The sequence below is a fragment of the Mauremys reevesii genome, linkage group 9, assembly GCF_016161935.1.
Source record: "Mauremys reevesii isolate NIE-2019 linkage group 9, ASM1616193v1, whole genome shotgun sequence".
Taxonomy (NCBI): Eukaryota; Metazoa; Chordata; order Testudines; family Geoemydidae; genus Mauremys; species Mauremys reevesii.
In genome coordinates this window covers 99,876,111-99,896,677 of record NC_052631.1, presented here as the reverse complement: position 1 = coordinate 99,896,677, position 20,567 = coordinate 99,876,111, and the positions used below count along the sequence as shown (strand labels likewise).

Here is a 20,567-nt window from a genome sequence, read left to right as displayed (position 1 = left end):
ATCTATAATATTTTATGCTGACACATTTGACAGCAGATGGCAAACTGCCAAAGCTGGATACAACTGCTTCTCTGAAATGTTAATGTTGGGGGGGGGCGGCGGGGGAGAGAAACGGGGGACAAAGTGTTTTTAAACGTAAGAGGAGAAAGTGTGGATGTTCTGGCCATGCCTGTAAATAAGAATAAACTATTACTCTAACCCTACTTTTCCTCCCTTTTAAAACCTGGCTTGATTTAAAATGCCAAATCCAGCCCGAGATTATTTGCACAACCAAATCCAAAATTAGAAGAATGTTCAAGGTTTGACCAAAACCATTCACCATGAACATTCTGCTATCATCCCTTTCCAGAATGGAGAAGAACCTGAGAATCGCTAAAGGACATATTTTGTGGCATAAATATTGACCAACTCAGATATGGTTTTTATCTTCTTTGTTAAAATATGCCAGACACACATGCACGCTCCCTTCCCATTCCCAAGGAAAAAATCGTTTTCAAGTGTTTTGGTCAGTGCCGACTTGGAGATGATGACAAAGCTGATTCAGATGTATTTGCCAGACCATAGATTCAAAATGCCTATAGCTTTAAGGAGGAAATTTTTTCAGGAAGACAGATTTAACAAAGGCACTGTCAACTTGTACTTCTGAAGGTATACAATTATTCTGTATGCATTATTGCTTTCAGTAGTTCCTTGGAAGCCAAAGACTCACATTTTAGCTTGTTGCTTCTATACTAAGTCACAACTTGAATGTTGCCGCTATTAACATGACTGATCAGTTTTTATTGCCCTGTTTGTGTACATACGCTAAAGTCAATTTTAAATCTTCATCAAGGGGTGCTGAATTTACTCCAGACTTACACTACAATCAATGAGCTCAATGAACATTGAATCAGGACCTAGATGCATGCCCTGCACTGGAATACTGAAGACATGCCAGCGATTGGTCCCCTGCAGTCCAACGCTGGCTTGAATTACTTTATCTCCCCCCCTCTGGCATCAAGGCCTAAGGGGAAAGAAGTAACTGTCTGACTCCCACTTCCTCCTCACTCACAGCACAAATACTATGGAGCGTCAAATCTCTAGGACTTTCTGCAGGACCAGTATAGAACATGACTTATGCAAATCTTCACTTTCGCAGGTTTAAACTAGTAAATTTACTTCTAAACACTAGGGAAAACCCCCTACACGCAATAGCTTTCAAATTCCAGGAAAGTCTAAAAGGCTTAGCTTGCTTGGGTTTAAGCACTGAACTACAGGAACTGCCATCTTCAGTCTTGCTCACAACGTGGGACTTGCGGTCTGGGCTCTGCATGGAGACTGAGAACAATCACCACCCCTGGCTTTGTTTCCCAATCATCAGCTCAAAAATGGGGGGCGGGGGGGGAATGGGGAAATAGAAACGTCATTCACCCAGTGTGCAGTGATTTCAGAGTTGGCTTACAATCCAAGTGAGAAAGTTGTCTACATAATGCCGCAGCTACTGCTGCAGAACTAAGATACTACAAAAGCACTCAGTGCATTTACATCTGAAAGAGGTGCTTTAAAGAGGACTTGGAAGGTTCAGAAGAATAACCTTGATTCCCTGCCTCTGAGGGGTAAGAATCAAATGGCTTTAAAAGTGCCAGTCACCAAAAACAAACAACCAAAGAGAGAAACCCAGCAATTATTTCGTCGCTCCAATGTCATCCTCCAGAAGTTTGCAAGTTGGAGTCAGAAACATATGGGTATGTTAATATATGCCAAGTGCAACTCCTAACGCTCTAGACTGCTGCTATGGGGGGAGGAGGAAACCGCAACAAAGAGTGGGGCTTTGCAAAGCTGACAGATGTTTTCTGCCAGTGACATTGCTGGACAGAAAGCACCGACATCCAGAACAATGAGTCACCTCTCCAACCGGCCTGGGGAGCTCAGTGGAGCGCCTCTGACCTAATGAGAAAGCTGACCTTGAGACTCTGCATATGATACTTCAGATCCATTAAAGCAATGGCTGCAACTTGGCCCTGGTCACTTCCAGCCTTTCCTTCTGCACCTGTGTTCATGTGTAGCTTTCTGATGCCTAGAAGCCAGCTGGCTCTGATGGACGTTAAAGGGAAATTGGGGAAGTGCCGAAGAGAGATGGGTATTACAGAGCTCTTCTAACCGTAGTTGACGTAACACACACCATCCTGCTGCAATCCTGTTCTAAATCAGGAGCAAATTCTGACTTCTGCTGCTTGTTTGCCAGCGCAGCTCCTGGAGCAGGGGCATAGGATGGAAGTTAGCCACCTCTGAAGTGATGGAGCAACTGCCTTTCAAGGCCATGGCAACAGACCTCTCAATGGAGCATGATGAGATCTGAGTGCAGGGGAAGAGGGCAGGGTTTAGTTATGGCTGGCTAGAAGGAACTACTTAGCAGAAATATAATGTGCAAGGGGGCTGTAAGTGCATGAGGGTATGTGCACAGGGAAGGTCTCACGGTTTAATGTTGCTTTCGCAATTCCAAACCACGCCTGGGTTTGCTGAAAGGCGTTACGCTGCTTCCCCCGCATCAGCCAGAATTCGGCACTCTGCCCCCACCCCCAAAAGCTAAAGCATTTTTCTCTATAGTAAAGACATTAGCAGAGATATGTTTATACCAAGTATTACACACACACACACAACGGACCATTAATGGCAATGTCCCTGTACCAGTATGTAGCTAATGGAACAAACACTTTTATGAATTATTCTTCGGACAGCTTTGTTTCTATTTTCTCCAATGTCTAGTCTATTGCACTTTGGTTTTATACTGTGCTCAGTACTGTGGTATCTAATGGCTATGTTAGTGGATGGCCCTCCTGAATGTACAAGCCTCACTCGTCTCAGTAAACGATGGATCAGGTAATATACCGGAGTGAGCCCACTGACATCTTTTCTCTTTGCCACAGTAAGCGCTCTGGCAGCTCACGTTAGTGATTTAAAAGCCTGCATTGAGATAGGAGGAGGATTTTTCTCCCCCCGAGAACCTGCTTTAGTTTCTCTCTTTGGGAAGAAGGCATCCTGGAAATGCCAACTGCAAACCTATTTTGTTCCCATTACAGTTTTCATTGAAGATATTAAGAATGTCCTGTAAATATTCAAAAGTACCAACCAAAAAAAAAACAAAACCCAAACCCAATGCCCCACACATGTAAGACAACCTAATCAATCAAAAAAGCAAAACAATTTAACTTGGCAGCTATTTGCCCTCAAGCCCCTGGATAAAACAACGCAACTGCAAGATCAAACAGACAGGACACTTTTTGTTGTTTTTAAAGTGCAAGGAATCAATTAATTTAAATGGATTCCCTTGCAGTGCCAGAAAGCCCAGCATGGGGAGCAGCGAAGTCAAAAGTAGTGCCTCGGCAGCTTGCCATTTTGTAAGTGCACATTCACAGACTCGATGTTTATCCCCCTTCTGCTTTGTAAAGACTTCGACGAAAGGAGACAAGCTGGAAATCCTGTCAGCTTAATCACTGCTTGTGCATATCAAACTGCTCTGTAAGCAGCAGGGTACATGGTTCAAAGGAAGGGAATAATTGCAACTCCTAGTTCTTCCTACCCTAAGGGGCAACTGCTCGCCAAGGCCACCGGAGTCTTAAACAACAGCATCAGCCCCACTCAGGATTTGTGCTTCCCATTTGAAAAGCGTGCTGGAAAGACGCTGAGCTGTATTTCCTGGCTCCAGTGACCCGACACAGGTCAGGATCCCAAAGGGTGAATACCCCACCACGCAGCAGGGGTCATGTGGTTGCCAATTTCAGTGGCTACTGTTGCACCATCTGTGAATATTTTGGTCATTTCTTTTCAAATCCAAAACTAATGTCGGAAACCCAGTAAGGAGTCTGCTGTTTTGCAAAGGTCGTTTCTACGAAATACATAAGCAAAAACCACAACAAAGGGCCAGAGCTTTATTAGAATAAATCCTGTCCACAGGAAAGACTTCACTTTTAATTAAACCGTTTTAAGGTTACAAATTGTTTTCTGGCCCTTATACATAATTAAATATAGAAGTTCTCCATGCTTAATGTCAGTTTAAATTCCAGTCCACAAAAAAGTAATTTGTTTGCATGTTCAATGAACAAACCATTTCTTGTAGGTTTCAAAGAACCGGGCTCATGCATCATGTATAAAGGTTGTCTTTATCAAAGCGGAAAGGTCAAGGAAAGCAGACCGAAGACTACAGTATAGTGGAAAGAAAGAAAGACAGAAAGACAGAAAGTCAAACTTTTTATTTTCCTTCACTTAAAGTCCATAAGTCCCTGAATTCCCAAAGCTTCCTATTAAAGGTTGAGATATAAACACAGTCACAAACACGCTCAGATTCATTTGAGTCAGTTCATGCTGTGGAAAGCGGCCAAAGTTAATGCATCATATGCACATTTCATGGGGCAATTCGTCTAAAGATTTGGAATTACAATCTCAAGAGGTCATTTAAAGTGACATTGATTGCGACCCAGAGGCCGGGAGAGACCACCAAAACAGCTGCAAAATAAACATCCCATCTTCCTAATGTATTTGTTTGTGTCATAACTACAAGTGATTTCCAAACTGCAGCTTATTAAAATCACCAACTGATAACTTGTGACAAATTCAGACTGTGGAACTGCACAGTGAGGAGTAATGCCTTCCCCCTTTCTCTTCTACTCTCCCTCAACTCACCTCACTTCACCCCTCCCTGAAGACCTCTGGCCTCTGAAGGCTTCTCCACTAGCAGATGGCGCCATGATTGCACATACCACCATGTCTGACAATAGCATGTCCATCAAGTAGACAGCAACTTGGCAGGACAGACAGACAAGGTTAGCTTATTATTCTGATGTGGATAACCCAAGCGGAACCCTCATGACCAGTCACAGCATTCTCCCACAGTTCGTTGACTGACAGCTCTCCAACTCTCCTCAAGGGATAACAAGACCTTGTGGGCATCAATTGGCAATTACGTGCACAGGCCAGCGAACGGGTTAGTAAAATGTAAGCACCAGCCTAAACCTCAATCCAAGACCACTTGTTTTTTTAGGTTAGGAAAAGTGCAAATAATTCCCCTCTCATAAACCTTAAAAAGCCCTTGTTTACTTAAGGTCATTAAATGATTCTGTGAGGTCATGAATCATAGAACTGGAAGGGACCTCGAGAGGTCATCTAGTCCAGTCCCCTGCACTCATGGCAGGACTAAGTAGTATCTAGACCATCCCTGACAGGTGTTTGTCTAAACTGCTCTTAAGAATCTCCAATGATGGAGATTTCACAACCTCCCTAGGCAATTTATTCCCGTGCTTAACCACCCTGACAGTTAGGAAGTTTTTCCTAATGTCCAACCTAAACCTCCCTTGCTGCAATTTAAGCCCATTGCTTCTTGTTCTATCCTCAGAGGTTAAGAAAAACTTTTCTCCCTCCTCCTTGTAACAACCTTTTATGAACTTGAAAACTTATGTCCTCTCTCAGTCTTCTCTTCTCCAGACTAAACAAACCCGATTTTTTCAATCTTCTCTCATAAGTCATGAAGACTTGGCGCCTATGGGATCTGTATAGAGGAGTTAGGAAAGGCCAGTGGGATAGACTCAGACTCCATAAAAACATTCCCTCCCTTGGTGGAATATCTCCTAACATAGGTCAACTCTTGGGAGTGGGGAATAGGAATTTAGGCAAATTTAGGTGGAGGAAAAAGCCAGGACTTGATTAGATTTGGGGGAGACACACCCCAGGAAGTTCACATAAGCGTATTCAACTCCCAACTTCTGGGAGTTCATTCAAACCTTTTCAGCCATCAGAAGTGACAGCTACTTCCTTCCATGCTAGATGTACTGCTCTGCTCTGAAGAGTTACTCTGTAAAAACAGTCTCATGAGGGTTCTGCTTTATTGTCACAGAGTGACTTCCTGTGGAATTTGCTTGGTTTACAAGTAAAGAGGTTTTATACATTTTAGCCAGACAGCTCTGAAAACATAGCCTAGCCTGTGTTTATTTAGCATCATCACTAATAATATTCTACGGATGAAATGATGCATTGCGTTACAGTAATGCAACTTGGTCATGCTCAAGATATTGTCCTCACTGGACTTGCAGAGGCCTGAGTAAGTGCCTACACTGAAGATATTGGGGCGGACCTGAAATTGGACCTTAGTTAACAATTGTGTTGATTTGCAAGCCAGCAAAAATCCATTTCACTCTCCATAGCTATGAGGCTTGTGCATGGCTGGCAGTAATAAAAGGAGTAAAGTTTTACCAGTTTTTACTTAAGAAAACAAACATGATTGTGAATGTATCTGGGGAGCAGCTCATCTGTGAAGGGCGTGGGTGTCATTTCTACGTGGTCATTCTCCAGATTAGAGCCACATTTTAATTGAATGCTTCTGATTAGTCACCTTACAAGTTCTAGACTAGCGAGCCTGCCTAGAGTGTCACCTTTGGATGCTCAAGAAGATACTCTCTCTACCCAGTCCAGGTGCAAAAAACAGCTCTTGACTCTTCTTGTTCTGCCGAGTCTCTTGCTGTGCAATTACGAACAGTTTGAGAAACAAAAGCAATCTGAGGAATACTACACCAGTTTGCGTCTTGCCAAGTGGTTAGTGCAATTGGGAATGAAAGATTGCACCATTTTTCTCATTACCTACTGACTTCCAGCGCCTTCCCATCCACAACCACACAATCACATGAGAGATTGATTTTTTCCCCTTAACATAACACTGTATTTGTAATTCTCCTCCCACAACCCACCCTTCTTTGATACTGCAAAATTTTTAGCCAATGTGTTAGGTCCTGAAAAGTGAGTATGATTGCCTGAACAGCAGGGGACTATTCAAGGCGAGAACAACTGACTGCTGTCATACTCAACAGCCTGCTTTGAATTTCACCGTTTGCATCTTGAAGCACGAAAAGGAAATCCCATTGCTGAAGGCGAGTTAAGAGCCATCAATATCTCTCTTCTTGGGAAACCTCAAGAAAAACTGAGACAAGAGGAACTCTTCAGTTTGACTGCTGCAAACACTTTCCGGATGTACACACACCTGTAGGTTTTTCCTTTCCCTGCTTGCCTTCAAGAATGCACTGGATACATCACATTAATCGGAGAGAGAAAGAGAGAGAGAGTGCGTGTGTGCGCAAGAAACGAGTTTTAAACAAATTCATATTCACATGAATTTCAGTGACAGAGGAAATCTCTTAGTTCGGGCCAAAACAGGGAGCTGTACCAGCCTTTGCGAAAAGTGAACCTTTTACCCTAGCTGCACACTAATTCAGAGACCTTAAGGCCTAAAGGGACCATTAGATCACCTAGTCTGACTTCCTGTATATCACAGGCTGTTAAATTTTACCCAGTTACCACTGTCTTGAGCCCAGTAACTTGAGTTTGGTTAAAGTCAGCCAGTCTGAATTTGAAGACATCAAGAGATGCAGAATCCACCATCCCCCTTGTTCTATGATGTTTAATCCCCTTCACTGTGAAAAATCTGCGACTTTCTCTGAGTTAGGCGTCCAGCCTGTGGCTCCTGGATTGCCCTTCTAACCTAAATGAAAGGAAGCTTTAGTACCGAGTATTTTCTCCCCATGAAGGTTCTCATGCACCATAATCAAGTCATCCCTCAATCCTCTTTTTCATAAGATAAACAGATGGAGCTCCAAGATTATGTTCAGTTGTTTGGCCTCTATGACCCCTAGATCATTTCCAGAGTCCCTGCTTTCCAGGATACAGCCCCCCTTTCTCTAGGTCTGGCCTGCATTCCTTGCACCTAGATGTAGAACTTTGCACCTGGCAGTTTGTTAGAATAGGTCCAGGCTGCCAAGTGATCCAGATCTCGCTGTATAATGGGTCTGTCCCCACCACTGTTCACTTTTCTGGCAATCCTTTTGTCATCCACAAACGTTATCAACAGTGGGATTACACTGGTATGCTGGGAGTTCAGTGATCATCTCGCTGAAGCTGTTGGGTGAGATAGCTGCTTTCCATTCAGGCTGTGTAAGGGAACAGTTCAAATTCCCCTTTGTTTAGCGACAGCTGAAACAACGGAAAACCACCCCTCAAGAACTAGAGCGCCTGCAAGTGTGGACAGTGGCTGGGCCATGCAGTCCAAGGGGCTTCTCGGGGCTACTGCTTATATTCCTGTTTTAATTCTTCATCAGTTGACTCCTGTGTCAGCTTTTCCATTATTTTGCCACGGACAGATGCATGATTAACCGGCCTATAGTTACCAGGACATGCCACATGCCCTTCGGAATATCAGCACAACATCAGCTCCCTTCCAGTCTTCCAAAACTGTTCTAGTCTTCCAAGATTCAGAGAACCATGGGTCTCCTCAGCCAACCCTCTTAGGATTCTCAGGTGCAAGTTATCTGGGCTTGATTTACATTTTGTTTTATCTCGAAGAGAGGTTTTGTAGCAGGGCATCCCTCACACTGAAGCACGGAGCTACTCTCTACAGTCATTTTCTGCGTGACTGACAGACCATACAAATGTAGCTCCTCTCGGAGAAAATGAGTCCGAATAGCTTATGTTAAACATTTTTCATTTGCCTGTGAAGCTCCATAAAAGGTACATAATGGGGTGGAAATACATGAAAACAATACGGTAGGCTCAGCCAATTAAGGAAACAGAACTAATAATGTAACTCATCCTAGCAAATCAACCCAAGAGAAATTTAAAAATGTAAAATATGCCACATTTTTACATGCCAATGCCAAAAACAAAAAAAGAAAAAGTTGTGTGGTAAATTGTATCAAAAGCCTCCATATTTCCTGACACTGTTTCAATTTCAGTAATGTTTTGCAAGCTTTAAAAAAATGTACATTTTGATTAAAAAACACTTTGCTGCAAATATAGCTTCCAGATTTAATAAATAACTTTTTGACAAATACATCTGTAAGCACATAATAATAATCATACTGGATCAGATCGATGGTCCGTCTAGCCCAGTGTCCTGTCTTCCAACAGTGGCCAGTGCCAGATGCTTCAGAGGGAATGAACAGAAGAAGAAGGTAATTACTGAGTTATCCACCCCCTGTCTTCCAGTCTCAGCTTCTGGCAGTTGAAAGTTTAGGGACACCCAGAGAGTGGGTTTCCATTCCTGACCATCTTGGCTAATAGCCATGGATGGACCTATCCTCTATGAACTTATCTAATTCTTTTATCAACCCAGTTATACTTTTGGCCTTCACAACATCCCATGAAAATGAGTTTCACAGACTGATACTGTGCTGTGCACGGTGCAAAGAACTACTTCCTTATGTCTTCTTAATCTCTCCTCATATGGAAGCTGTTCCAAACCTCTTCTCTGTGCTTTTTCCAATTCTAATGTATCTTTTTTGAGATAGGGCAACCAGACCTGCACGCAGTATTCGAAGTGTGGGCATACCATGGATTTACATAGCGGCATCATGATATTTTCTAACTTATTATCTCTCCCTTTCCTAATGGTTCCTAACATTGTTACTTTTTTTGACTGCTGCTACACATTGAGTGGATATTTTCAGAGAACTATCCATGATGATTCCAAGATCTCTTTCTTGAGCGGTAACAACTAATTTAGACCCCAACATTTTGTGTGCAGAGCTGGGATTATGTTTTCCAATGTGCATCTCTTTGAATTTATCAACATTGGGCAACAAAATGGCAGATGAAATTCAATCACCCAATTTTGCAAGATCCCTTTGTAACCCTTCACAGTCAGCTTTGGACTTACCAAATTACTCAAGATAGCTATCATCTGCAAACTTTGCCACCTCACTGTTTGCCTTCTTTTCCAGATCATTTATGAATATGTGTATATGAAGAAATGACCCAATAATGTATAATCCCGAGAGAACAAGCAAACAAGAAAGCAACCACCAGAGTCTTCAGGAATTACATGGCTCACAAATTAACTCCTTCGAATTGATGAAGTGACAAACTATTGCCCACAAATAGCACTGCTGACAACCTCTGTTAGTTAATTCCTGTTCTGCATAAATTACACTGCAGCACCATATTACACACATCTTAACATAACGTACAAGCAGATCAGTTTTACAGAGTGCCCACCGCACTTCAGAAGCGGCAGCTTACACCTCCATTACTGAGGCTTCCTTTTTAGGATGATTTTGTTACAAACTTATTTTGACAATAAGCAGCATATGTAAAACGTATATATTTGAGGGTATTCGCTGCTTACGTTGGGTGCAAGTGAGCGCAAGAGAGTCAAAGTGACAAATAATTAACCAGGTAACTATTTGATTAAAGATGGACCAAATGGGATGAACTGATTAAAAATAAATTTCTAACAAACTTCCCTTTCTGATTCTCCCACCTAGCACAAAGCAGTGACGTTCGGGATCCAATGCTGCAAGAACATGCTTAAACCCAGCATCAAGTCATGAAGCACATTTCTGTTAATGGTAGTGCTCCTTTGAAAATTCAGGGGACAGCCTGGACAGATTAGGCCCCAGATATCCTAATCGTGTGTGTGTGTGTGTGTGTGTGAGTGTGTGTAAAGGGTTCTTTGACCCCACGAGTGTTCTCAAAAAAAAAAAAATCAGGGTCATGCGAAGTTTAATTTACTACGGGCCAGACTGAGCCTCTACACCATGTCCTGAGTAAGGAGTGAGTTACACCCTCCTGCACTGTGTGTTAAGCTATTTATCGCAGCCATCAAAAGAGCACAGATGATTTTCCTGGGTACCAGGCCAGCTGTTCTGCCTGACTCCACCCCCTTCTTGCTCACTGTCAAGAGGAGAGTTAGCCGATCTGCAGAAGCTCTGGCAGAGTGGCACAGGAAGGCTTCCCACACTTCTCTGTTTGGCCAACTGTGAGAAGGACACAATCTAGCCCTGTGACTCAGGCAGACATCTTTCCCAGATGCAGATCCCAAATGCCAGCCCTCTGTGTACCCAGCAAAACTCTGTAAGTTGCAGTAGACAATGCTGGGACTCCACAACTGATACAGGGAAGGGCAGCTGTGAACGTTTTGGAGATTAGCCTCGAAGAGGTTGAAAGTCAAGGTGCAACTCCCGGGATGCGGAATGCTGTACAATGACACACCTTTATAGACAGAAAAATCAAATTACCCCAAAGAAGCTTTCAGTGTCTTACTTCTTTTCACAGTGAGTGTTTTTTCCAATTGTCCGCACCATCAACTATTTGTCATGTTACCAATTGTATACTATTGACTTAATGCCCAGTAACTTATGTTGACAAGTGCAATATTTTTTGTGCTGAGGTGGTTATATGTGCTGACTAGTCACTAGGAAAACAGCCACCCACTACAACAGGTCTGAACAAAATGCTTTACAAGCACAAAGATTTCCAGCAGTCTGCACGCTAACTGGGAGGTGATCAGGGAACCAGCATAAAATGTTTGAGTCACGTTTTCTTAAAGCTTCTCTTTACTGATGCATTTCAGAGTCTGTCTTCTCGGCAAGTGGCGTGGCTTGCCATTACCTGATCATCTGGGGGCTGGGAAGTAGAGACAAGAACAAGATAACTGACAGCCACATGGGAAACGCCATATTTCGATATCAATAGTTAATCTACTGTGTCACATTTCTTAGAGAACTAAATGAAATGCAGTAACGGCTGGGAAATTGGAGCTGGGGAGCAAAATGATTTTGCAGAGCAAATAACTATCTCATACTGGCTGTTTTATGCCCTATTGAACAGCCAGCAGTTTATGAAAACAAAGTTTCATAAATATAGTTCCAGCCTTCCCACTAGACATTTCCATCATTTGCAATAACAGAAAAAAAAATCATTGGGTTGACTAAACTTGTCTTGAATCCTTTCAGCAGGCGTAACTCACACAGCATCTCCTGGCTGGGTTGTGCTATAGTTATGGGAATGTGATTGACTGAAAGACAGTAAGTTCTATGGCCATACCAAAGTGGAGAAGGTTCAGAGAAGAGCAACAAGAATGACTGAAGAGGTGAACACCACATGGCAGAGTCAAGCCCTGAGTGAGGTGTGAACAGAATGTGCTCTGTAGAGTGCAGGTTGTTCACCTTCATGTCTGATGATGCATTGGACAGCACAGCCAGCAGCCTTCGAGGAGCCCAGAGAGAAGGAACTAACCTATGCCCTGAGACTGGCTGATGGGCAAAGAAGAGGGAAGCATATATTCCAAAAGAGGGGATTCTCTTTGCAGTCAAATACTGAGGAGGGGCTGGGAATACCTTTTACTGTACGGATATCTAATTTGTGATTTTTTATAAAAAGCAGAAAAAACCTCCTCATAGCTAGTGGAGGCAGGATGGATACAATTAGTCATTAACAAGTACAGACAGAAGTTTGCACTGGAGTTACAGTTGATCCATAGCCCTACACAGAAGGGTGGTTGTTTTCCAAGGAAGACTTCAAAGGAATCACACAAACCTGACAAAACAGAGATGGAAATAATGCATTGGGCCACCTATTCCATTCCCCTTGGGCCAGTTCAGGATTGCTCCCTACCAAACAATACGGAATTAATTGTCCAGTCCAATTTTTAAAGACAAGCCATGGAGCTGCCATCAGTGCTTGTGGAAAAAACGGAGACTCATTTCAGCCCCCATCTTGCAGTGAGCTCGGTGCAGGTGAATCCCTGTGCTCATGTGGAGGTCATTGCAAAGTTGTCAATACTAGGGAAGCAGCAAAGTGAATATATATATATACCTGCCCCTGGAAATTTCCACTACATGCATCCGACGAAGTGGGTATTCACCCACGAAAGCTCATGCTCCAAAACGTCTGTTAGTCTATAAGGTGCCACAGGACTCTTTGCTGCTCTTACAGATCCCGACTAACACGGCTCCCCCTCTGATACTTAATACTAGGGAAGGAAGTTCTAGGACCTATTTATCTGCACCAAGCAAAGTACTCTGTTTCATACACTGTTTTAACTCAGTCATGGACAGTCTTATCACGGTCATAGACAGCCTCCTTCCTTAGAGGTTTTTAAGGCCAGGCTTGACAAAGCCCTGGCTGGGATGATTTAGTTGGGGATTGGTCCTGCTTTGAGCAGGGGGTTGGACTAGATACCTCCTGAGGTCCCTTCCAACCCTGAGATTCTATGATCATTAAAACACAACTAGGCTTGTTGTAAACAGAAGAAGAGTATTTGTACTGTTAACTGGGACTTTCATTCCTACTAGCAAATATCAAGCTTTTACCCAGAGCTTTGACACCAGCCTCTTTCTTTGCACCTGCCTTTGCATTTCCTTCTTCTCCTGACTCTGACCAAGGCAGACCACCCCTTACCAAGCTGGAGGTACCACACTCCTCTCAAGCAGAGCATGTCACCCACCTCCATGACTCACCTATTGTGGGACGTGGGAGTAAGTCTGGCTTTCCTCATGACAGCAGGATTCTTGCCTGGCAGCACACGGCATCACTATCAGAAAGGCTATTTTTAACGTTCCAATCTCTTTCTTGAAGTTAAATCCCAGTGAATCAGAGTAAATTAGCTCCTGTTCCATCTGAGTCAGGGCCAAATGCTTATTAACCAAGCAAATATTCCCTCCTCCCCCACTCCCGGTTCCCATAACCACTCTAAAGCTCAACACAAAAACAAACAATACATAATTTAAGCAGATATTCTAGGGCATTTCAGGGTATTAAAAAACCTTTTAATTGGATCTCTATGAAATAGTGATGTAAGAAAGAGGTCAGAGTTTAGTAAGCAATAATTATTCTGAACGAGTTTGCACACGTTTTAAATAAATTCTGGTCAAAAAGGAAATTTGGGATAAAGAACTATTCAGAATGTTAATACATGATTACATTAAAATAGAGTTTTATGGTGATGGAAAAGCTTGACCTAAACATCATTGGGATCCGAAGGTAAATATAAATCCCTGAGTGACGTTGGAGCTTAAAGAGAAAAATATTTGGGTTTATGAAAGACAATTCCTAGCAACAGAGGCCCACCAAACGTAAGATATCTAGGAAGAGGATGTATGGTCAGTTGAAAGGGCTATGGCACAGCTAACTAACCAAATTCTGTAGTTCTTTGGATTACAGGAGAGAACTGAGTTCCTCTGACTGCAAGAATTAAGAAGAATATTAGTAATGCCTTAAATTTCATATTCAGATGTTTCTCTCCTTGTTACTGCAGATCCCTAATGAAGTTCCATCCGTGCTCACTGCTATCTCAATCCATCACTATTGTCATGGAATCTGACATAATTCAACTTGGGAACAAAGTGAGTTTCAGTCAGCGTCCATTGAGGTCAATGAAAGGACACTTAAAGGGCGTTAAATAAGGCTCTTATAGATGTTGTGAAGCATCATCCCTAAAAACACGCCTGTCCAGTTACATACCCTTGAATTCCTTGATTTACTAAATTTTATTGGCTGCAGAGACAGATGGGTCAAGAACATGAAGCGGATGGATCAAAGGTGGGAACTGTTTCCAAACAGAAAAAAAGAAATCTCCCTTTGATAGAGGATTTTCAAGCTTGTCTATCCTGGCAAAAAAGTCTCATCTGCCTAATGTTTTTAAGCCGTCACCCCAAAGCAGGGATGGTTTATGCACTACAAAGGCAACTTCAGCAGGCGAGGAGTTAGCTGAATCATTTTTGCATCCGAGTTAACAGAGCCAAACACTTAGTAGACAATGGTGAGTTAATATCGAGCGTCATACATTTCAGCTCCACTCAGAAATGCAGTATGAATAGATCAGGCAGGCAGCCTGTGGGAGCATGCTCAGTTCTTATTCCACTTCACTCCCCAAAATCCCCACTGACATCAACAGATGTTGGTTTGAGTAAGGATGGAGTAAAGTGGAATAACAATTGAGTATGGGCCTAAGGATTTGGCTGTAGATTATCTCTAGGGCAGGGAACAGTGGTTTTACTCTCTTGTAGAATACTACGGGGTCCTGGAGCACTACCACCAAGTAACTCCACCACCCCCAAGAGACAAGTCGAGTCTAAACTAAAGGCCAGGCTTGACTTCTGGCTTACTTGTGCCCTTCTAGTCACCCTACCCAACTCAGAACACGCGCTTGCAAGTTCCTAAAAGCCTTTGCTTTCTCTTCATGGTAAGATCAAGTGAATCTCTGTGCTACTACAGAACTCTGAATTCCCCATGACAGTGCAGTGACACAACCTAAATGAAGCTACTGATTAAGACAAATAGTGTTCAAGACGACTGGTGCAACAGCAGTAGCCACCAGCCAATGGAGCCTGCTGAACAAACCCAGACGGTTCTGTTTTACGTCAGGTTTTATGACAAGCCAGGCTCTGATCACTTCACTCACAGGATGCAGCTTGCTTGGTTTTCGATTTATTTTTTATGTAGCAGAAGGCGAGACAAGAGAAGAAGGGGGACTTTGTCAGTAAATTGACTTTGTTGGGCTGACCCTTTGATGTTATTGTGGCAATTTTTTAGGATGTGATAAAGATCGGTGCTAAATTATGCAGCATCACTTGAAAAGCCCAGCCCCGACGCTTCTTGAAAATTTAATTTTCAAGTTAAATTTGGGTTTGATTCTTTATCTCAGACAAGGCTTTAATGAATAAAGCCTTCTCCTACAAAGGCGTTTGCCGTCTCCAGAACCCTGCTGCCTTTGTCGATGGAATGGATAGTACTGATGCCAGGATGACCTGTCCCCTCTAAGCCCCGTTTCATCACTGAATGTCACTGTATTTATTCCATATCTATTGTCAGAGCTCGAGTTTAGTGGGGCTGGGCAGAATGCATGCTATGATGTCCTTTATTCTGGTATTTTGCACTGCAGAGAGAAAACCATATGCCTCTCTTTGAAGACATGCTTCCTATGGAACGAATGCTAATTTGCTCATCTTGTACTGCAGGAAGAAAGCAAGGACAGGAAAAAGTTCATAAGCAAACAACATGAAGGCTCAGCAAACCTCAACTATCAGGAGTGGAATCAGATCCATCTCTGTGTCAGAAGAACGATTGGAAAATGAAATAGCCAAGTCTCTTCAGTAATGCACTTCCCTCTGCAATGTGCATGTACATTACTTATTAAGAAGCATAATATTTTATTGCTAAACAGCTTTCATTGTGGAAAGAGAGAGTGCACCATCAATAGCAGCATTAAGGGGAAGAAATACCCATCAACATCAGCTTATCACTACAAAGCCGCAATTAAAAGCTGCCAATCAAGAAAAAGCAACTCAGAATCCTATAAGCACTGAACGTATATTGCATTGCCTGTGAAGGGCTCTGGTTTGTTTGGGGTTATTTTTGTTTGTTTGTTTGTTTGTTTTTGTCCTTCACTCAGTTTCACTGGTTTTTCAAGTTCCTTGTAAGCATTTTCACCATCTCCAGAACGCAGAAAATTTCCATCTCACCTGAGCCAAGCACCAAAAGGACGACAGATAAATAAAACCAACATCCCATCCCGGCCCCTCCTTCACACTTCAATGCGACTCTCAAAATGTACAAGAATTATGTACAGTCATCGGGTGTTAAGGAGGTGCCAAGGCAGCGACACAGCCCTTCCTACGTTAATTAACAGAAACAGAATGGCTGTAACTATTAAAGGGACAAGAGCGTCGATGTATCGCCAGGACACAAGATCCCGACCTGCTGGAGTGTTTCACACTCTGGCTTGCCCTTCTTGCTCTCCTTCCTCGCCCCATACCTTGGTAAAAACCAAATCAGCGTAGGTTTGACATCCTCTGTAGTCAGCAGTGAAAAATGGAAATTTTAAGAGCAAATGCAGACTCCAAATGTGTGCACACAGGCATCTATGCGTGCAAAAAAATGTGCACACACAAACAAAACTTTTGCATGCAGACTGGGTAGGAGTAGAACCGCTCCATTTCCATTAGCGAATGCACGTTCTGATATCTGGGTGTGCAAACCTGCAAGCATAAACGGGGCAGCTGAGGCAATGTGCTCTGTAAGATGTTGGCCCTAATACAGGGAAATGCGTTTCCAGTTCTTTGGGGGCTGTTTTTTGCTAGCACCTGTTAGCGGTGACATCACACATCAGTTAAATGCTACAGGTATGCAGCAGACCTTCTGGGTTAGGAGATGCAAACAACGGTGATTAGCCGTGGTGTGGCCGTGCCAACTACTAACAAACGTATTACAATGGCGTTGGAGGCCTCAATCAGGGATCAGAGCTCCACTGTGCTAGCTACAGCACAGGCACCCACAATGATAGCTGGCCCCTGCCCCCCAAAACTTACAGCTTTGGTATCCATCGCCTGACACAGACACCAGAGACAGGGGGCCTGCTGGCTGGATGCGCACACCCTCAGATAGGACATTCTAAAGTTTGCCGTGAACGTTCTCCGGATCACCTTCCATTCAGAGAGACCGAAAGAGGACACAGCCTGACGGGAACGCAAACGTACATGTTTGCATATAAAATGAGAACACTTGACTCAATCTCAGCCACTGCACTGCAGAGCTAATAGGAGCCACTCCAGCACCAATCAAAGGCTAATCAGCTGCGTGCGGGGGCTCATATCAGCCAGCTCCATTTCGATTTCAGTTACTGTGCCTCGCAACTGATGCAAGCAAAATGGATCATAAAATTTAATTAATAAAAACAACATTAGAGGATAAGACAAAAGGGCACAGACCTGTCTATTAAGTATTTCTTAAGCTCCAATTACTAGAATAGGGAGGAAGGAAAACTTCATCTTAGCCGGGTTTGTGTTCAAAACAAAAACCCAGGGAAAAGCAAGAGCGAACACTATCAAAGCTTTACACATACAGCTCTGGGATCACTGAGAATGTGGAAGAAACAGACCCTAAGAAATCTGAAAGTAATCAAAGGGCAGGGGACTAGCATAAAAGCAGCCAAGAAACAACAGACCACAGACCAAGGGAACACTGATAACACAACCCACAGCGGCAACATTTGGAATTGTTAAATAAAACTATGGGCCAGACCATCAGAGGAGCTACACCAAGTTCATGCCAGCTGAAGTCAGCAGAGTTAGGCCAAGGATCTGTCCCAAAAGAAACAGTGACAGAAAGGGAAAGACACTGGTGGCAAGGGAGTAAATTAAACTTCACCACAATGGGCTGATTTCTACTCTCAGCTGCCCTGCTCTGAAATCAATGGGGTTGCACTGGCATGACGACTTAGGAGAGAATTTGACCCACGAGTTATGAACCAGGTGGCAGAGATGCCAGAGGAACCCTCACTCCCTTTGTTGCATGACCCCTTGGGCTCTAGGCTACACACACATTTAACCAAGGACAATCACCCTGAAATATCTGTAAATTTACAAATAAAAGATACTTGTATATAGTCTTGTAAGAACATAAGAGCGGCCGTACTGGGTCAGACCAAAGGTCCATCCAGCCCAGCATCCTGTCTGCTGACAGTGGCCAGTGCCAGGTGCCCCAGAGGGAATGAACAGAACAGGGAATCACCAAGTGATCCATCCGCTGTCGCCTCATTCCCAGCTTCTGGCAAACAGAGGCTAGGGACACGATCCCTGCCCATCCTGGCTAATAGCCACTGATGGACCTATCCTCCATGAATTTACCTAGTTCTTTTTTTAACCCTGTTATAGTCTTGGCCTTCATAACATCCTCTGGCAAGGAGTTCCACAGGTTGACTGCGCGCTGTGTGAAGAAATGCTTCCTTTTGTTTGTTTAGGTAAGAATTACTGTACATTGAGCTGAACACTCTCAGCACCTCCCTCAAATCTGTTGCTTTCACTTGCACTTGCGGCAAAAGACTTGGAAAGGAAAAAATACCTTCGTTAACTGAAACTACAGAAAAGGGAAACCTAATTACCCAGTGGGCACCAGCCTCAGAATCAAAGCCAACACTCAAAAAACCTGATTGCCTCTTCATCTGTTCTTTAAAAATATGTAAGTCACGAGAGAAGGTGACCCATCGAGATGAATCGTAGACAGACTCAGCAGAGACTCACTCGCGGGCAATGGAGTTCTGGTAGCGCACAAATGCACCATTTCGCGAGTGTTTTCTTCAGAAGAGTCAGTCGCTAGTTTTCTGACACCATCCCAGCAAGTCTATGCAGCCCAGTAACCCATTCAAGTCAACAAGAGCCTTGCCATTGGAATCAATGTCTAGGCAGAGGCCCAAAATGCGTTCTACCATGCAAGAGGCCTAATGGGCTTGGCACTTTACAAAACGACACCCCACATGTTCGTGCAGGGCCGCCCAGAGGGGGGGGCAAGAGGGGCAATTAGTGTTTTCTGGGCTCAACCGAGCCAAATGCCGCCCCAGGTCTAATTCTCTGGGCGGCCCTGTGTTCGTGCACCTAGCCGACTACAAAAGCAGTTTCTCCTCCCTTGGTGTTCACACCTCAACTGCTAAAAGAGGGCCTCAGCCTCCCTGATTGAACTCACCTTGTTATCTCCAGACTGATTCTTGCCTGCATATTTATACCTGCCTCTGGAAATTTCCATTACATGCGTCTGACGAAGTGGGTATTCACCCACAAAAGCTCATGCTCCAATACGTCTGTTAGTCTATAAGGTGCCACAGGACTCTTTGCTGCTTTTTACAGGTCCAGACTAAGACGGCTACCCCTCTGATACTAAAAGGCTAAAGCAGGGGTAGGCAACCTATGGCACGTGTGCCAAAGACGGCATGCGAGCTGATTTTCAGTGGCACTCACACTGCCTGGGTCCTGGCCACTGGTCCAGGGGGCTCTGCATTTTAATTTAATTTTAAATGAAGCTTCTTAAACATTTAAAAAAACCTTATTTACTTTATAGACAACAATAGTTTAGTTCTATATTATAGACTTCTAGAAAGAGACCTTCTAAAAACAAACTGTATGACTGGCACGCAAAACCTTAAATCAGAGTGAATAAATGAAGACTCGGCACAGCACTTCTGAAAGGTTGCCGACTCCTGGGCTAAAGTGACTGGACGCGATTTCTACAACAGCTGTGTGAAGACTTTTAATCTTCTGAATTTGATTTTGTATCAGTCACTTCTTTTTTTAATGACTGTAATATAGTTGCAGCAAAATGTCTAGTGATCAAAAAAATTAGCAGGCATAACATAATACTTGAGTGTTTATACCATTCTAACAATATTTTCTTAAGCAAGTAGATCTACTCTGCCTTTTCCAAATTACCACTACTACCAAAGGTCTATTACTTTTCCACAATTTTCCATTTCTTGTCTGCAACTCAGCTGCAATTATCTGAAGATCAGCCTGCGATTCGAGCAGAGTTTTAGGGCTTGTCTACACCTACCAGGGGATCAACACGTTGGCAGTTGATTTAGCGAGTCTAGCGAAGTCCTGCTAAATCGACCGCAGATCGCTCTCCCGTCGACTCCTGTACTCCACCCGAACGCGAAGCGCAAGGGGAGTCGATGGGAGAGCGTCTCCTGTAGCGTAGTGCGGACCCCGCGGTAAGGAGCTCTATGTACGTAGCTGAAGTTGTGTAACTTGGATCGATCTCCCCCCGCAGTGTAGACACGGCCTTCCGTATGAGTGTTTTCACCCAAAGTACGTCTCAGTGCTGCAGGACTGTCCAAGGAGCTGAGTCTGAGCTGTGCACGGGGTTCCCTTTGGCACTGCACCGCTGGTATTACTGGGACTGTCCAGCAGATAAAGGAGCTGTACGCTCTGGGGAGGCTTCCAAGAGGCTCAGGGTCTGGGGTGACTGACAGGCTGAAGGTGTCAGGGAGTTGGCACCAATGTCAC

General features: G+C 43.6%; 1 protein-coding gene and 1 long non-coding RNA gene across 7 annotated transcripts in view; one reads left to right on the top strand and one right to left on the bottom strand.

Annotated features, from left to right (window-relative positions):
• LOC120372214 overlaps positions 1-16,031 on the top strand; it is a 51,255-nt gene extending 35,224 nt beyond the window's left edge. For 5 of the 6 annotated variants that reach the window (XR_005584788.1, XR_005584789.1, XR_005584790.1 and 2 more), the window contains 2 exons: positions 14,051-14,138; positions 15,753-16,031. This is a non-coding gene — a long non-coding RNA (uncharacterized LOC120372214). Of the gene's footprint in view, positions 1-14,050; positions 14,139-15,676 lie in introns of all 6 variants that reach the window. The other variant, XR_005584793.1, reaches the window with a different exon arrangement.
• The window catches only part of HS6ST2 (heparan sulfate 6-O-sulfotransferase 2), a 227,414-nt gene that overhangs the window by 98,331 nt on the left and 108,516 nt on the right, over positions 1-20,567 (bottom strand). The window lies entirely within an intron of this gene.